The 16,350-nt window shown below is 41.0% G+C and overlaps 1 protein-coding gene across 1 annotated transcript in view; it reads right to left on the reverse strand.

Moving 5' to 3' along the window:
- The window catches only part of PGGHG (protein-glucosylgalactosylhydroxylysine glucosidase), a 471,557-nt gene extending 459,502 nt beyond the window's left edge, over positions 1-12,055 (reverse strand). Inside the window, exon 1 of the mRNA XM_044082889.1 lies at positions 11,985-12,055. The gene's annotated coding sequence lies outside the window, so the exon portion shown is untranslated. The remainder of the gene's footprint in view (positions 1-11,984) is intronic.
- Between the last annotated feature and the right edge of the window lie 4,295 nt (positions 12,056-16,350).

Here is a 16,350-nt window from a genome sequence, read left to right on the forward strand (position 1 = left end):
TCAATGTGGTTTTGTCGAGGAGAGGCAAACATTTGACAACATTAACATGACACTGATGATCCAGAGGGAAGCTAGATATAAAAAAATACTACTGTTGGTGGTGGGTCTTGATACAATGCAGATAGAGCATTTTACAGAGTAAGCTGTGAGTTTATGAACAGGGCAATGGAAGCATTTGCATTCTCTGATAAAATTATAAGGTTGATTAGGAGGTAAAAATTAAAATGGATGGGTTCCTCTCTGATAACTTCTGTTCGAGCAGAGGAACCAGGCAGGGGTGTCCTCTTTCCCCTTTTTTTACTTGCACTATATTTACAACCACTGGAAAAGAAAATGAGAGACTCAGAAATTCAAAGACATAATTGGTATGGTGGTCAAAAAAAGCTGGCTATATTTGCAGATGATAGATGATATTATTTTATACCTGATAATACCAGAAAAGGAAATTTCAATGTTGTGGAACATTTTGAAGCAGTTTCATACCTTTTCAGGACACAAAATTAATGAAGCTAAAGCAAAAGCAATAGCTGTAAATTATGTACCCACATACAAATTGGTTCAGCAATATCCATATTTATGGGTACATAATAAAATGAAGTATTTAGCAGTTTGGAATAAAAAGGATTCTGGTGTGGCAGCTAAGGATATGTGGGAATAGACTAAACAAAATATACTACAAAAATTGAGAAATTGGAAGCTCTCTTACATGAATATGGATAGCAAGATACAAAACAGTTAAAATGTTTTTAGTTGCTTTAGTTTTATACACAGGCCAAGCATATTTTTATCAACCAGAGAAGTTGTGGATAGCAAATAGGTGAAGGCTTTTATCGGAGAGAGAAAGATGGCAAGAGTCAAGTAGGATAAGCTAATCTTCCAACTGAACAAGGCAGCTTGGTATTACCCCATTTGAAGGGGTGTTTCACAGCTACACAGTTAAGGCTCTTATAAATACACAAGCAGAAACCTACAATTCAAAGTGGAAGGGGATGATGAAATGGGGGAAGCCCAAGAAATAAGGAGAGACTTGGAGTTTGGATACAAATCCTTAAGGAGACTAACAATAACCATGCAGAATATTATATTCATAAAGTAGCAGAAAGTGATCCAAGAACTAAGCCAACACGGGAATGGAGAAAGGAGATTCTGCCAATAGTGATGACTGCAATTAGGGACACATACAATAGGCAAAAGGACACTGGAATTTATTGGAGAAAGCTGGTAAAATAACCAAGATACCAGGGGCAAATAATTAGAGAGGGAAAGGTAAAAGAATAGGAAGGGGCCAAGAATTTATTTGGACTGCAGGATGGAGATTACCTTCCCTATCAAGGATTGATATCAGAGTATAGGGAAACAGAAAGAAATAGGGGGGGATCCTAAGCAAAAGACCAGCACTGGTAAAGTCTGTAGTAGAATCTAGAACAGACACTGCTGTTAAAAAAGGAATAATTAGTAGAGCATATAAAATATTGCATGTTAACTATAAGAATCAATCAGTGGAGGTTAGAAAGGATTAGGAGGAGAGACTGGATAAACAATTCACAAAGAAACAATGGGGGATATATGTACGTCTCCCAAATATGCAACAAAGTCTAGAAGATTTAGGATCTTTGCTTGGAAGAGTCTACATAGGCATTTTTATACCTAAAGTAGACTCCAAGGAAATTTTCTTCAGGTAGCAAGCAAATATTGGAGGTGTGATGGGGAAGAAACAGGTAACTTGGAACACATTTTATGGGAATATAATGAGTTGGCAGACTTTAAAGATTCCCTGCAGACTGCTCTGTTATAGATACTGGGTGAGCAAATTGGTGTAACTAAGGAAATGATTTTTTGAACTATGACACAGAATCAGAATTGTCTATACATAGTAAGGCCTTGTTGAGTCTAATTACGGTGGCTTCCAAAAAAGGAATTACTAGAAACTGGAAACCCAAGTCTAAACCAACCTTACTAGAAGCAGTGAATACAGTAACAGAGATACAATAACTGGAATTGGGATCTTTAGAAAAGGCTAGGAGCAAATTACATAGGAAAAATGGGAATTGTGGGAAAAATACATGCAGAGGAGGAATGAGACTTAAAAGAAGGCAGGATTTGAATAAGCTATGTAATGTCTGACTGACAATGACTGGATAAATTATAAGTGATGTATAATGTTTGCAACTACAATTACATCAATATGGTTTGTTTTCATGTATATGAATGTACGATTGTCTAGGTCATATGGGATAATTTAATAGAAATGTTTCTTGTTAATCCCCCAATGTAGAGGTACAAAAGTTACTTTTTGACGAACAAAAACATCTTTTCAAGGCTGCTGAGTAGCACGACTTTCATTAAACATCATATAGAGAAAATTCCTGGGATAAAAAGGTTAACCCAAGACATTACAGAGAACCATAAACTCAGAAACAGAAAGGCAAAGAAGAAATAAAGAAATTGCTAAAGTTCACAGTTATCAAAGAATCTACTAGTGGCTGGAACAGCCTCACTGCATCAGTCCCAAAACTGGCCAGTACAGGTCAATTTTGTAACGACATCAGAAAGCTCACTAGAATCTCCAGGTTGACAGCTACCATGGTCAATCAGATGAAAGAGCATTTATGAAACGCTAGGTTGCTAATTACATTGGATTTACTAAAGGACTAAATGTCAGACCCATTTAACTGATAAGGCTAAGAAAAAAATGGCATTCTCTGTTGCCGATGGGTTGTTGCAATATACTGCCCTCCCATTCTGTCTCTACATGCTGAAGCCTCACTGACCTATACTGAGACCTAAATGGATGACATTTTCATTCATTCAGAATATTGGGACTGTCACTTTCTTAAGGTGAAAACAGTATTAAATTCACTAAGACAGGCTGAGGTCACTGTTAATGCTCCAAAGTGCAAGGCAGGCATGAACGAGGTAAAATATTTCAGATGTGTAGTCAGGAGGAGGACTAATGTAGCCACTAAAAGAGACAGTCAAGGCAATTAAAGAATGTTCTATTCCCTCAGACAAAGAAACAGGTAAAAGACTTTTTTGGTGACTTGCTGAGCATTACTGAAAACTTCATTATTCAAACTGCCCCCACTACATGTCTCCTTAAAGACCTGCCCTACTGGAAGCTACCCGAGTGACTCAGGTAGACAGCAGATGCAGAAGTATTTCAAAGGCTTAAACAAAGATTTTTTAAGCAGAAATGATTGTGGTGCCCACTGACTTCTCAAAACATTTTACTGTAAACACAGATGCCTTTGAGGTTGTGATGCCCTCTGACTTCTCAAAACCATTTACTGTAAACACAGATGCCTTTGAGGTAGAGTTGAGAAATAAGAAGCATCCAGAATGTTCTCAGCAAACAACTAAGTAATTCAGGGGAAACATATTTCACCAGAGAGAGGAAATGTCTGGCAATCAAGTGGACTTTGGGGTCTCTGTGTTATTATCTGTTGGGGAGGGAGATCACTGTGGTTACAGATCCCATCAAATGGCTTCCCCAACAAAATGTAGACAATTTGAAGCAGTGCAGGTGGACCCTAGCATCCAGCCATTCAGCTTTTGGATCAAGCATCATCTTGATGTTCTCCATCACAACATGAATGGTCCATTAGAGCTCAAAGACTTTAAAGCAGATTTGATGCCAGTGGGTTCAAGCTGTTTGGGGTGGGGTTGCATCTGTAATGTAGCCCAACAAGTAGGCTCAGTAATGACTTAGGATTGAGCCAACTCTAAAGTTTAGGTTTATTGGAGTACTTAATTTGAAAAAGAGTATTTTTTTACAAGAACACAAATCAGCAAAGCAATGGGGACTGACCCCTTTAAGTTGAAATACCTGGCTTTGGATAACTTAAATCTGCTGCTAGCCTGCACATTTTTAATGCCAGATTAGTTCTAATGTGGCAGAGGTCATTTGAAAAATTCCAGAAGAATCTGGAATACTGTCATGTAGGGCTATTGCTGACAGACTGTCCAGGCCAGACCAATTAGCTACAAAGTGGGAGTACAGCAAGAGGTCCACATTCGACAGTAGAAGTCCTGGTAGTGGAAAACCTGGAGAATGTCTGACTGGAAACATACTAGAAAAAAGTAATTGTATTTTGTTTTGCCAGAGAAAAGCACTGGTGTCAAAGACTATATTATATGTTTTATATGTTTGTGAATTTTGACTATTATATACTGGGGAGACACCCTGCATTGAAAAGAGTTTGTGGTTACACTGGGGGTCACAGCAGGGTGCCATGTCATCAAATCCTCTAAAGCTAGCTATGAAAACAGAATTGTGGCAGATTGTAAAGACAACTACAAGGTCTTCTATAGTTATGTAAAGAATTTCCATGACAATACTCAGATTTGCTCTGAGCTATTACACAATGGTACCTCCTATACCGAGCCACCAGATACTGCCAATATACTGGCCGACAGATTCAATGCCAACTTTACCCCTCCATCCCCTCTCAAAGGACCTATCACATTAACAGTAGATTGCCAGGCACCCAGTATTACTGCTGCACAGGTTTAACCAGTACTGTCCAAGGCCAAGAATACAGTTTCTATAGGACCTGACAATATCCCTGGCAGTGTTCTACATGAACTACCGAGTGAACTGGCACCTCACCTGTGTGCCCTGTTCAATCACAGCCTCACCTCAGGGTTTGACCCTACTGAATGGTGCACTGCTACAGTCATCCCTCTCCACAAAGGAGGAGTGACTACAGACCCTAGGAACTATTGTCCCATTAGCTCTAACGTGCCTGATATGCAAAGCTATGGAACACATTATCATGGACCTATTAAACAAGGATATAGGGAATCTCCAAATTCTGGATCCCGCACAATTTGGTTTTGTGAAGGGTAGATCATGCCTGCTCAACTTAGTCAACTTCTTTGAGTCAGTCATCAGAGCTATGGATGAAGGCAAGGTGGTTCACACAGCCTACCTTGATCTGGCCAAGGCCTTTGATACCATTCTCCACTTAGGTATCATAGAAAAACTCAGTAAGCTGGGCATCAACCCCTATATCACTAGGTGGGTTGCAAACTGGCTCACAAATAGAACCCACAGTGTGAAAGTAGCTGACTCCAAGTCAGACTGCTGACCAGTCATGAGTGGAGTCTCACAGGGTTCATTCCTCGGTCCTCTCCTGTTTGGTATCTACTTCTCTGAAGTCCAGGCCAACACAAAGGACTCTGGCTGACAAAGTTCGCAGATGATTGCAAGTTTGGAGCTATTATTAACTCCCCAAGTGATGTTGACATCCTACAGAAAGGCCTCACTGAGACCAACGACTGGTGTCAGAACCATGGCCTTAAGCTCAATGCCAAAAAATGTGTCATCTCCCCCTTTGGGAAAAACCCAGTTCCCATGAATTATGACATTGATGGTAGTCCACTAAACACAGAAGGCGTTATAAGAGATCTGAGAACACAGGTTGACAGCAACCTCTGTTTCGACTACCACATTGCCACTGTGGTCAGAAAGTCCTTCGATGTGGCACATCTCATTACTAAGGGATTTGCATCCAGCCCAATCAATGAGTATAATGCCCCATTTGGCATGTACCTCAGTAGACACCTGCAACAACTGGAGAGGCCACAAAAGTACCTCACAAAGAGGATTCTAGGCCTTAAACACTTGTCCTATATGGGCAGACTCAAAAACCTCCAACTATTCTCTGTCTCATATCGCCTAGTTAGAGGCGATCGCTGCTTGACTTACAAAGGCATGTCTGACCCAGCTCAGTTAGAAATGCTACATCTAAAGAAATCCCAATCTCTATCACACACTCCAGAGACCTCAACCTCATTACCACAATCAACAGAATGTGCTGGAGGGACAGGTTCATAACCCAGAGACTGCCGATGCTATGGAATAGACTTCCCATACATGTCAAACAGAGCACCTCACTGGCTGTCTTCAAGAGAAATCTTGATGAGTAGATGGGAAATAGAAAATTCACCCTGGGGATTACTCCAGTGGCTCTACTCGACAGAGGCACTGGGAACTAAGATCGGGTGGCATGATGCCAGGGTAATCCTATGGGCTAGGCTTGTAAAGGCTCCAGGGCCATTAGCCTAGTACATACCTATGAACCTATCAGCATGGAGAAAGTGACTGTATGCATCTGCTAATTACAGCAACTAATGTGGCTGAAGAAAAGAAACGTTTATTTTACTGCAAACACACTGTCAATGTAATATTTACATTTTTTGGTTGCACCTTGGAGAAGTTGGCCCTTTTTTTGTGTTATACCAATAAAAACCTAATGTTCTGTGACAAACCAGGTATGTTCGCTACCTGAAAAATTTCACAGTAAAAAAACTTTTCCTTTGCAAGAGTGAGCTAACCAGAGCAGAAGTGGGTTTAGATGGTCTGAGGAATAGCTAGAAGCTGTATATTATGCACTAGGTGAAAAAGACACGAGTGACCTGGAAAAAGAATATTAAGTTTATATTCCTATTGAAATGATGTCTACAGATCTGCACAAAAAAACTCAGACATGATTTATAAACTATAGGGAGGCATAAAGTCTCATATTTAACAAGTTTTCCTTATCCAATGCATTTTGTATTTCCACATCCTTTCCACTTACTTTTAGACACTGCTTACTAAAAATGTCGTCCATTTTGTTTTTTTTCACATTACTGCCTCTCCTCATTATGTATGCATGCCCTGAGCTTTGCCATGATCATTTTACCTTGCACAGGCTTACATTAATTCTAACCTACCATATTCCAGACCATAACTTTACCATGTTTCTTCTTATTCTTTCCTTCCAACATTAAATCAACCATTTTATACATTTTTGCTGCCTGAAAATATTTTCAACATCTATAAACTCCTATTTATAGAGAGCTTAAAAAAAGACTGATACCAAACCTGATTGTCCTGTTCTACTGATCCTAGTGACATCAGACCAAACTTTGTTTACTCTTGTTCTCTGTTCTTGTTAACCAGGCAGTCATCCCTCTTAATGGATGTATTTACAGAAATGCATCCACGCTTTGTGCCATGCTACATCAAAACTTATCTAGGTAGGACAACTCAGCAGTTTCTTTTTCGTTAACCATCTTGGTCACTGTTTGCTAAAGAAGATCTTCTCATGTTTGCCTTTAGCATGTATTATATTCACACAAGGGATATTAACTTAAAACGATAAAATTAAAGCCCAAAACACAGGCAAACATTCCCCATATTGCGACACCATGTAACAAACCATTGCTTTCACAAAATGCTCTGTGGCAGGATAGTACTGATCTCAATAAATTGTAAAAGTATAACAAACTAAAGAACTTATAACTATATCACCCTGTCTACAGCACTGAGCTGCTTTATTGGCTCTGAGACAAGAAAAATAGGTCAGCCAGCCAAAGTCATGCAAAAAAACACATGTTATGGACACATACTGCTTACCGAACAATCTTTTCCTTAGGGGCATATGTTCTGGGCTGGTTACGGTGTTACAAAACCTAGAATTTCTTCTACCATAATCAACACAGAATCTTCAGGAACACCTTCATACCTAAAAACTATGGGTCCACCTTCAAGGATATTGCACCAACCTAGGAATATGAATCCTGTGTCAAGACTGAGACCAGTTGGCATAATCATTAAGGTCTTTGCCTCCCATGCACAAAGTACAAGGTTCGATCCTGATCTCTGGCCAATGCCTGTTTGGAGTTTTCAAATTTTCCCTGTGTGTCTGTGGGGTTCCTCCCACCTCCTAAAAACATGTTGAGTGTTTTCATCTCAAATTCACCCAGGAATAGAGCTGTGTACAGCAGCACAACTCTACATGGTGCCCTATAGGGGAAGAGTTTTACAGACAAACCGTTTTGGGCATCAACTATGGTATGCAGTGTCCTCAAGATAGGAGAGCACTTATCACTTGCACCATGGCAAGGCTAGCCACTTGACAGTGTAAAATATGGCTCTAGGTGATATGGTCGTGTTGATTAATGTCACGAAAGGGGCATGGGAATTTGTCTGTGATAAGTGGGTTGAGGACCCAGCTTACTCCAGCCTATGCGACCCATGCTACTAATGGGAGGGGTGTATATGCCCCTATTGGCCAATATGTGCCCACCATAAATCCCAGCAGCCCTCAACCAATAAGCTTCTGGCCAGCCAGTGTTCAGTTGCCCAGCTTGGGTTACTTTTGATAGCTCTGTTGAGCAAAAGCTGGATATACAATCAAGCAATCTGGCAAACATGAACTAAGAATTGCTACACTCAATGTTGGTTCATTGACTGGATGGAACTTAGAAGTGGAGGACATGATGGTAAGGAATAGGCTGGACAGCCTATGTATCCAGGAAACAAGTTCGAAGTGAAGTGCAGCAAAGTCACTTGGCTTGGGATCCAGAGTCTACTACTCAGGAAAAGGACAGGCTAGAAATAGAGTGAGAATTTTGGTGAGGAGCAGGCTTCAGAAAGCAGTGAGGGATGTCATCAGAACTAGTGACAGACTCATGGCAATTAGATTCCAACCTAATGATAGGGCAGTATTCTTATCTCAGCCTATGTCCCCAGAGGGGTTATGATGGTAAGGAAAAAGAGTGCATTTAGTCAACAGTTGCAGGACCTACTAGATAAAGCACGCAACATGAAATTGGTGGCGATAACGGGTGACTTGAATGCACATATTGGGACAGACAGAACTGGGTACAAGAACTGCTTGGGTCCAATGGGTGGAGCAAAAGGAATAATGAAGGAGAGGGCATTCTAGACTTCTGTCTGGTAAATGGCTTGATGGTGACCAACACATGATTCAGCAAGAGACAGTCACAAGATCATATACAAGAATGGCCAAGATGCAACTCAGGTAGACTTTCTCCTTGTAAGGAAAGGACAATGGGGCAGAATCAGCAATTGGAAAGTCATCCCCAGTGAAACAGTCGGCCAACAGCACAACCCACTGATGGCCACAATCAACTGCAAGCAGTGGTCAGAGAAAGCTCTAAAGTTAACAGAGACCAGGCTGAAAACCTGAAAGTTGACTAGAGAGAAAGCACAACAGTTCAATGAACTGCTTAGGACTGTACTACCTCAAGAAGAAGAGGAAACAGGTGGAGTTAAAGAAAAATGGCAGTACTTCAGAACAGCATGTTAGGACTACAGAACAGGTCGACCTAGGTATGGAAATCAGGTACATAAGGAAAGCTAGTGGTAGAATGCAGAATTCCAGGAAGTCATCAAAAGAAAGGAGTAGTGCAGGAAAAAGTAGAAGACAGAAAAGATGGATCAGTCAAGGAAGAAATACTGGTTGGCTAAGAAAGAGGCTAAGAAAGGAGTTGCAGTAGCAAAAAACAAGGCATCAGAGGCACTCTACCAACTTCTGGAAAGTGACTTGGTAGATAGTATAAAGAAACTATTAGGTTGCAAGAGAAAGACAAAAAGATAAAGAAGACAGACGTCCTTCATAAGGGATGCCAGTGACAACCTGGTCACCAGTCCACAGGACATCAAAGGCAGATGGAAGGAGTACTTTCAGCAGCTTCTGAATGAAGAAAAACCCATAGAGACTGTACTGCCCCAGACACTGACTACAGTGAGAGAAGAAGAGCAGCAGCCCACCCTAGAAGAAGTAAGAACTGCACTAAAGAAAATGAAGTCAGGGAAAAACAGTAGGCTCAGACGAGGTCACAGCAGATATGACAACGATGATGGGTGAGACAGGGGAGAAATGGCTCCTGAGGATACTCATAGTAGTGTGGAGAGAAAGGTGCATCCCAAATGACTGGAGAATAAGCATATCAGTGTACAAAAATATAGGGGACATCCACAACTGTGGGCAGTACAGAGATATCAAACTCTTGTCACATTGGATGAAAGTTCTGGAGAGGGTGACTGATAAATTAATTAACAGAATTGTTGAAAGTAAGATAGGAGATGAGAAGTTAGGATTCAGATTAAGATGCAGCACAAATGACCCAATGTTTGCAGTGAATCAGACAGTTGAGAAGACGCTAAAGATGAGACTTTAACTGGACATTCCTAGACTTGGAGAAAGCATATGATTTGTGCAGTCCTACAGTGGTTCAGTGTCCCAGACACATTGGTGTAATTAGTGCAAGCTATGTACAAGGACCCAAAGACTCAAGTATGAACAGTGTTTGGTCTCACACAGAGATGCCCTGTGGGACTGGGGGTGCATCAGAGTTCAGCTCTGACCCCACCACTTTTCATACTGGTGATGGACTACATTAGCAAATAGGTTGGAGGGGTCAAATCAACAAAGTTCCTGTATACAGACAATGTGGCATTACAGGCAGACTCTGAGCAACAGCATCAACAAAAGATAAGGGAATGGAATGCAAAACCGAAGGCATGTGGGCTGAAACCAAGTACAGATAAGACAGTTGTAATGGCAGCAAATGGGGAAATCAGAAGAAGAAGAGAATTGAGACAAAAAGGAAGCTAGTGAAACAGGTTGACAGCTTCAAGTATCTGGGAGTGGTGGTTGAAGAGAAGGGAAGTCTGAATGAGGAGGCCAAAGCTAGAATCAGAGGGGCTGCAGCAAACTGGCACCGAGTGCCAGGTGTAGTGTATGACAAAACAATGCCAAATAAGCTGAAAAATAAGGTGTACAAAACAGTGGTTTGATCAATTCTGTTGCATGGTACAGAAACCAAGGCAGTAAAGGCAGAGCAGTTGAAGAAGCTACAGGTAACGGAGATGAAGTGCCCGAGACAAGTGGTAGGATGCAAACTATGGAATATATGAAGAAATGAGGACATAAGAATTGAAGCCAAAATAGCTCCAAATGCAGAAAAAGTTAAAAGAGAACAGATTATGTTGGCTTAGGCACATGTGCAGAAAAGCTGAAAACAATCTGGTGAAGATGATTTGGGACAGACAGGGAGAAGGCAAGCAGAAAAACGAGGGTGCCCGGCAAAGAGGTAGCTGGTTTATGTGGCAGAAGACCTGTGACAGCCAGGCATGAGTGCCAAAGAAGGTAGGAGAGTGGCATTGAATAGAGACAGATGGCAACAGCTGGCACAGCACCCTGTCCCCATGCAGAAAATGGTGGTGGTGGTGGTGGTGGGGGGGGGGGGGGGGCTGATGATGATGTCAAAAGTGCTAGGAGAATCAAACCATTACAGCTTTGAGCTATAGGGAAAGCCACACAACCATAACCAAATGGAAGAATCACATGAACTGTAACAATGACAACAATGCCAATGTGTTCTGAATACAGCCTGTATTATGATATCACATGTGTCACTTCACCATGTCCTACAGAGGTCAGGTGACACAACATGGCATTTAATCCCTAAATGTCTGCATTAGGGTTCCTTAATGCTTCTCTTATCAAGGGGATAAGAAAGAGCATCAGATAGCAGTAACACTGATATGCTTTTATAGTACAATTGGTTAGCCCTAGCTTCTGATGCTGAAGGCCAAAGGTCTGTCTGGAAATTTCCAAGCAAGTCTCACCACCCTACAGCCCTAACATATGGATGCCACAGTAACTCCTTTCCAGGCCCCTACTGTCGCTAGTTACATCATAAGTTCAGTATCCACACCATCAGAACTAGCAAAGCAGCTGAGTAATTCCTTCCTACCACCACTACAAGTAAAAGTAAAAGAGTTCTTTGTCTATGGTGACATCTAGTGTGCTTGACTAGTACTGCTAGTAACAACCATTCCTTGCTTCCAAGAAGTTGCAAGTTAGTAACATCCTGTGAAATTAGTATGAGAATGCATTGCTTGCACAGACAAGATTCACATAATTTCAGCCTGACTTCTTTACGTGAAAGTACTTCTGTCTAAAACTCATTACCAGAGAAGTGTATCCAAACCTCGTGTTTTTCCTGGTTTCTCAGTATTGTAGTACTGACAACAAAGTGCAAAAGTTTTGACAATGCTCAGTACAACTCTCACATTTTAAGCAATCGTTTTTTAAAAAGTAATCATTGATTATGAAAAGCATCCATTGCTGTTAAGACAATTGTTAACATCATAAATAGATAAAAAGAAGTAAACTCACCAGAACAGTACAGTTTAGAAAAGACTGCAGTCTTTCAACCTTTAAACACGTCTTCTGTTTAAATGTATTTCATCAACTCTCTCAGTGCAGACTCAAAGTCACATGACTTTGAAGCTATTTCCTTTAAAGGGGAAGCAGTCATGGCAGTTCTATAGTACCTTTCTGTGACTAATTTCCATAAATGTTCCCGGGTTTGCCTCAGAATTTTCATCCTTAGCTCCTAAACATACCTCTCAATTGTACAGATTTTCGCAAAATGTCCAGATTTTTGCCTCATATTTTTGGTCCATTTTTTATAAAATTGTGTTTTTTCTGTCAAATTAGTGGCAAATCATTAAAGACTGAAGTTGAAATGGTTAATGGTTTTAGGTTTATTAACCAAGTAAATCCTTTTGAACCAAAATCCCATTTAAAGAGGTAACCAAGACAAAAATTTCAATAAATCTAAGTGCAAACATTAACAGAAAATAAAAATGTCATTATAGTTATAACACAGCATTTTAAGTTTGCATTATATAAACATGCACCATTATGAGAATGGCACTATGCAGGAACACTGCAGTACAAATCAAATATTATGCTGGAATATTTTAGATATATTATGTATATGTGGTGCTGCGGTAGCATTGTCCCCTCACAGTAAGACGTTGTCTTGTTCGATTCACAGCTAGAGCGTCTTCTGTGTGGAGACATGCGTGAATGGGCGTACCTTCATTGAAGGTTGTGCGTCAGAGCTGGCAACTCGGCACGTAAAAATCTACTGCCAATCATTAGCGGACCGGAGTTCCACTGTGGCGACCCCTAACTGGGAAAAGCCAAAAGACACAACAACATGCATCTTCAACTCATAGCTGAAGATGAGTATTTAAGTGTCAACCACTTTCATGAGGCTGGATTTTAATGCTATTCCTGGCAAATGGGAAAAACGAATACAATTAGGAAAGTTTAGGCAATGACTGGGCAGAAGCATTTGCTTTTTGCCAACACATGCTTTTCATTTGGCTTCTAAACATTTCATAATCCCCTAAAAGTGGTTACAATTACATTTGGTAAAGCATTCTGCAGACTGGGATTAGCAATACTGAAGACTTTATACAAGACCCTATCAGCATTCTAAGTACTTCTGGAAGGCCGTAGCCTGAGACTTTCAGTTCTCTGACATTCCATGACTATCAGCTGCGAGATGCTGGAAGGACTGTGATAAACCTTGTAGGCAGGCTACTAGCTTGGAGGCATAGAAGTTTTGGTCCCCCACTATGTCTCAAATGACTTGGCCTTGACTTATCTTGGTTGCTAGAGGCTCCAATGACATATATATATATATATATATATATATATATATATATATATATAAAACTACACACAAACACATTCAAACACACACACACACACACACACACACACACACAGATAGATATAGGTTCATGTTATTACTAGGCTAATGACCACTAGGGTCCTTACAAGTCTAGACGCACACCTCAAACCCATTTGGATCCTAAGTATCATGGGGGTCTATGGAGGGGCATGTTGGTGGGGAGGTAACTGAGAGATTTTTGGTGGGGATATTAGTTAGGTTAATAATTTTCTTAAGGACATTATCTGTCTGTAAAAGAAATGGGCACCAGACTTGGGTATATTTATAATTTCCAATCCAATTGTTAAGGTTTTGTTTGAATAGGGTCAAGGATGAACTCCATTTTACATGGATGGGGAGCCTGTTCCTTAGTCTGGGGATCCTTTTGACACATCTCTCTCTCCAGCATGTTCTGTTTATGTCAGAAGCAAAGTTCAGATCCCTGAATCTAGTGTTTCTAGTGCTGGTTGTTTTGTGCATGTGCAGAAGACCCAACAGGGCTGGGTCTGAAGAAGCCCTGTAAGCCAGGCAAAGATACCCTCTCAGCAGCCTGTGGGAGACTGAATAGAGAGACAGAACCTTTAGGCAATCAGTGTTGGACAGGATATTCATGCCCTAAATTCCTCTGGTGAGAAACCTTTGTGGGCATTCTAATTGTTACAAATGTCTGGTTAGGTACATGCTGTCTGATAAGGGCTGAGCAAAGTGGTATTATAGCTTCCTTGGACCTAGGTGCCATACCCTTACCTATAAGTTGGGTGACATAAAATGATTTTCTTCCTTTTTTACCGATGTGTTCATCAAAGGCCCGATTACTGTATACATATGTTCCCCGATAACTTACTACTGGGTCGACTCTTAGCAGTGTTTTATCACTGGAGTAATTAACTTGGATGGACAGTTTACCAAAGGGCATTTTTGGCATTGAGTTTTAGGCCACAGCTTTGGTAAAAGTCATTTGTATGTGCTAAACCCTCTTGCAAGATATTGGTATCTTGGACGGAATCTATAACAGCTCCCAATTTGCAGTCATCAGAGAACTTGGTGAGGTAGTGGCCTTAAACATTAGCCTTGACTTCCAAGACACTGATGCCAAACAGTAACGGGCCCACTGGTGACTGGTCTCTTGATGGAGATGGTCTCAATGATCCCGACTTCTTGGGTCCTGCCTGTGAGCCAGCAGGTAATCCAGCAAGTTATGTAGGAATTTATGCCTAGCTCAGAGAGCTTATCAACTATGCCTGAGTGAGGTATAGTATCAAATGTCTTGGTTAGGTCAAGATACACAGTATGCACTGTTATACCCTCACTGTTGCCTTAGTGACTCTCTCAAAGAAGTCTACCAGGTTAAGTAGGCATGACCTTCCCTTAACAAAGCCAGTTGTGATGGTTCCAGTGTCTGTAGATTGCCAATGCCCTTGTTTATCATTTCCATGATAATTAATTTTATGGCTTTGCATATTAGGCTCTTTACACTGACGGGTCTGTAGTTCCCTGGGTCAGTTGATGGTCCCCTCATTTGTGAAGGGGAGTGACTGTTGTGGTTCTCCATTCACTTAGAATGCAGCCTGTTCTGAGGCCATAGTTGAAGAGTGTCTTAAGTGGTCCTGATAGGTTATGCTGTAGAATGTTCAGGGAGAAACTCAGGATGCTGTCAGCACCAATAGAGGCATTGTTCTTGGCTTTAGCAAGTGATGCCAGCTTGATAATTGGAGGAAATATATTGGAGGGGACTTCTCCTGGAGGAGTTGGGGGGAGTGGGGGGTGTGAAGTTTTAGCTGAATTTATCAGCTGATTGTTGAAGATGGAAACACCACGAGTTCAGCACACTTCTGTGTATTACCTTCAAGGTTTCAGGCATAGCTGAAGAAGGCCTTGTTTTTTCCCTTAGCTTGAAAGGTTATCCTGACTTTGTTGTTGGACTTGTTGGACTTAATTAGACCTCTTAGTTTCATGTTTAATTGTCTAAGGGAGCACTTGTCTTTAAAGGAGTTGCTCTTCCTGATTTTGGCCATGAGTTTTTTTTTTTCTTTTATTATATAATGTGATTTGGTGAGGATTTCACTAGTGGGATTTGTTTTTAGTATATTTTGGGGTTTACTTCTGGTAGGTATGTCAGCCTGTATGCAGCCATTCACATGTTTGTGTAAGGACTCTGTGAACAAGTCTTCATTAGTAGATGTGGTTGTGGGGTTAGGGTGACCCTTGAATTTTAACAAACTGTCACATAATAGTATCTAGGTTGCCTCATAATATTTCCAACTGTCACTGGTTTAGTTGGGTTTTCCCAGTTGATTTTTACTTCAAATGAGATAGCTTTGTGATCAAACCTCACTAGTGAGGACTTGACATGTGTTTGTTTGTGTGTGTGTGTGTGTGTGTGTGTGTGTGTGTGTGGGGGGGGGGGTTACAATGTTTTCCCATGTTGGTGAGTACCAGATCCAGTATGTTTGTTCTTCTGGTTGGAGTGTGCACTAAATGTTCCGGGGTGTTTGTGTTATTAAAGTTCAGGAATAGTTGTGCCTGTGAGTCTGAGGTAATGTAAGTTTCCCAGTCTATAGAGGGATAGTTAAAGTCACCCATGAATAGGGTATTTGGTTGGGTGGTGAGCGCCACTGGTAGGTTTAGGTAAGAGTCATGGACTCTAGGGGCATAGATGGTGACTTGTAGCTAGCCACAATATGGTGAGACGCCTTATCTATAGTGACCTGCATGTGGATGAGCTCTATGATATCATCCTGCTTAACCAACCTGGAGGCGTGTTTACTGCTAACATAGATCAGGACACCTCTGCATTTGGCCCTAGTCTGTGCTGTTGTTCGTCTAAATGTGTGGAAGACAATGTAGTCTTGCACTGCCAAAATACTTCCCATGGCTTTAAACAAAGTCTTGATTACAACACAGATATCTACATTCTACAGAGTGGGGAGGGCTTGAAAGGGTGTGGACCTTTTTTTTTGTTTGGGCTCCTAGTATTGAGAAGTAACACCTTAAGGTTGCCTGGAGACTTTT

Source organism: Protopterus annectens, chromosome 9.part0 (genome assembly GCF_019279795.1).
Source record: "Protopterus annectens isolate FY-2018-M chromosome 9.part0, PAN1.0, whole genome shotgun sequence".
NCBI lineage: Eukaryota > Metazoa > Chordata > Ceratodontiformes > Protopteridae > Protopterus > Protopterus annectens.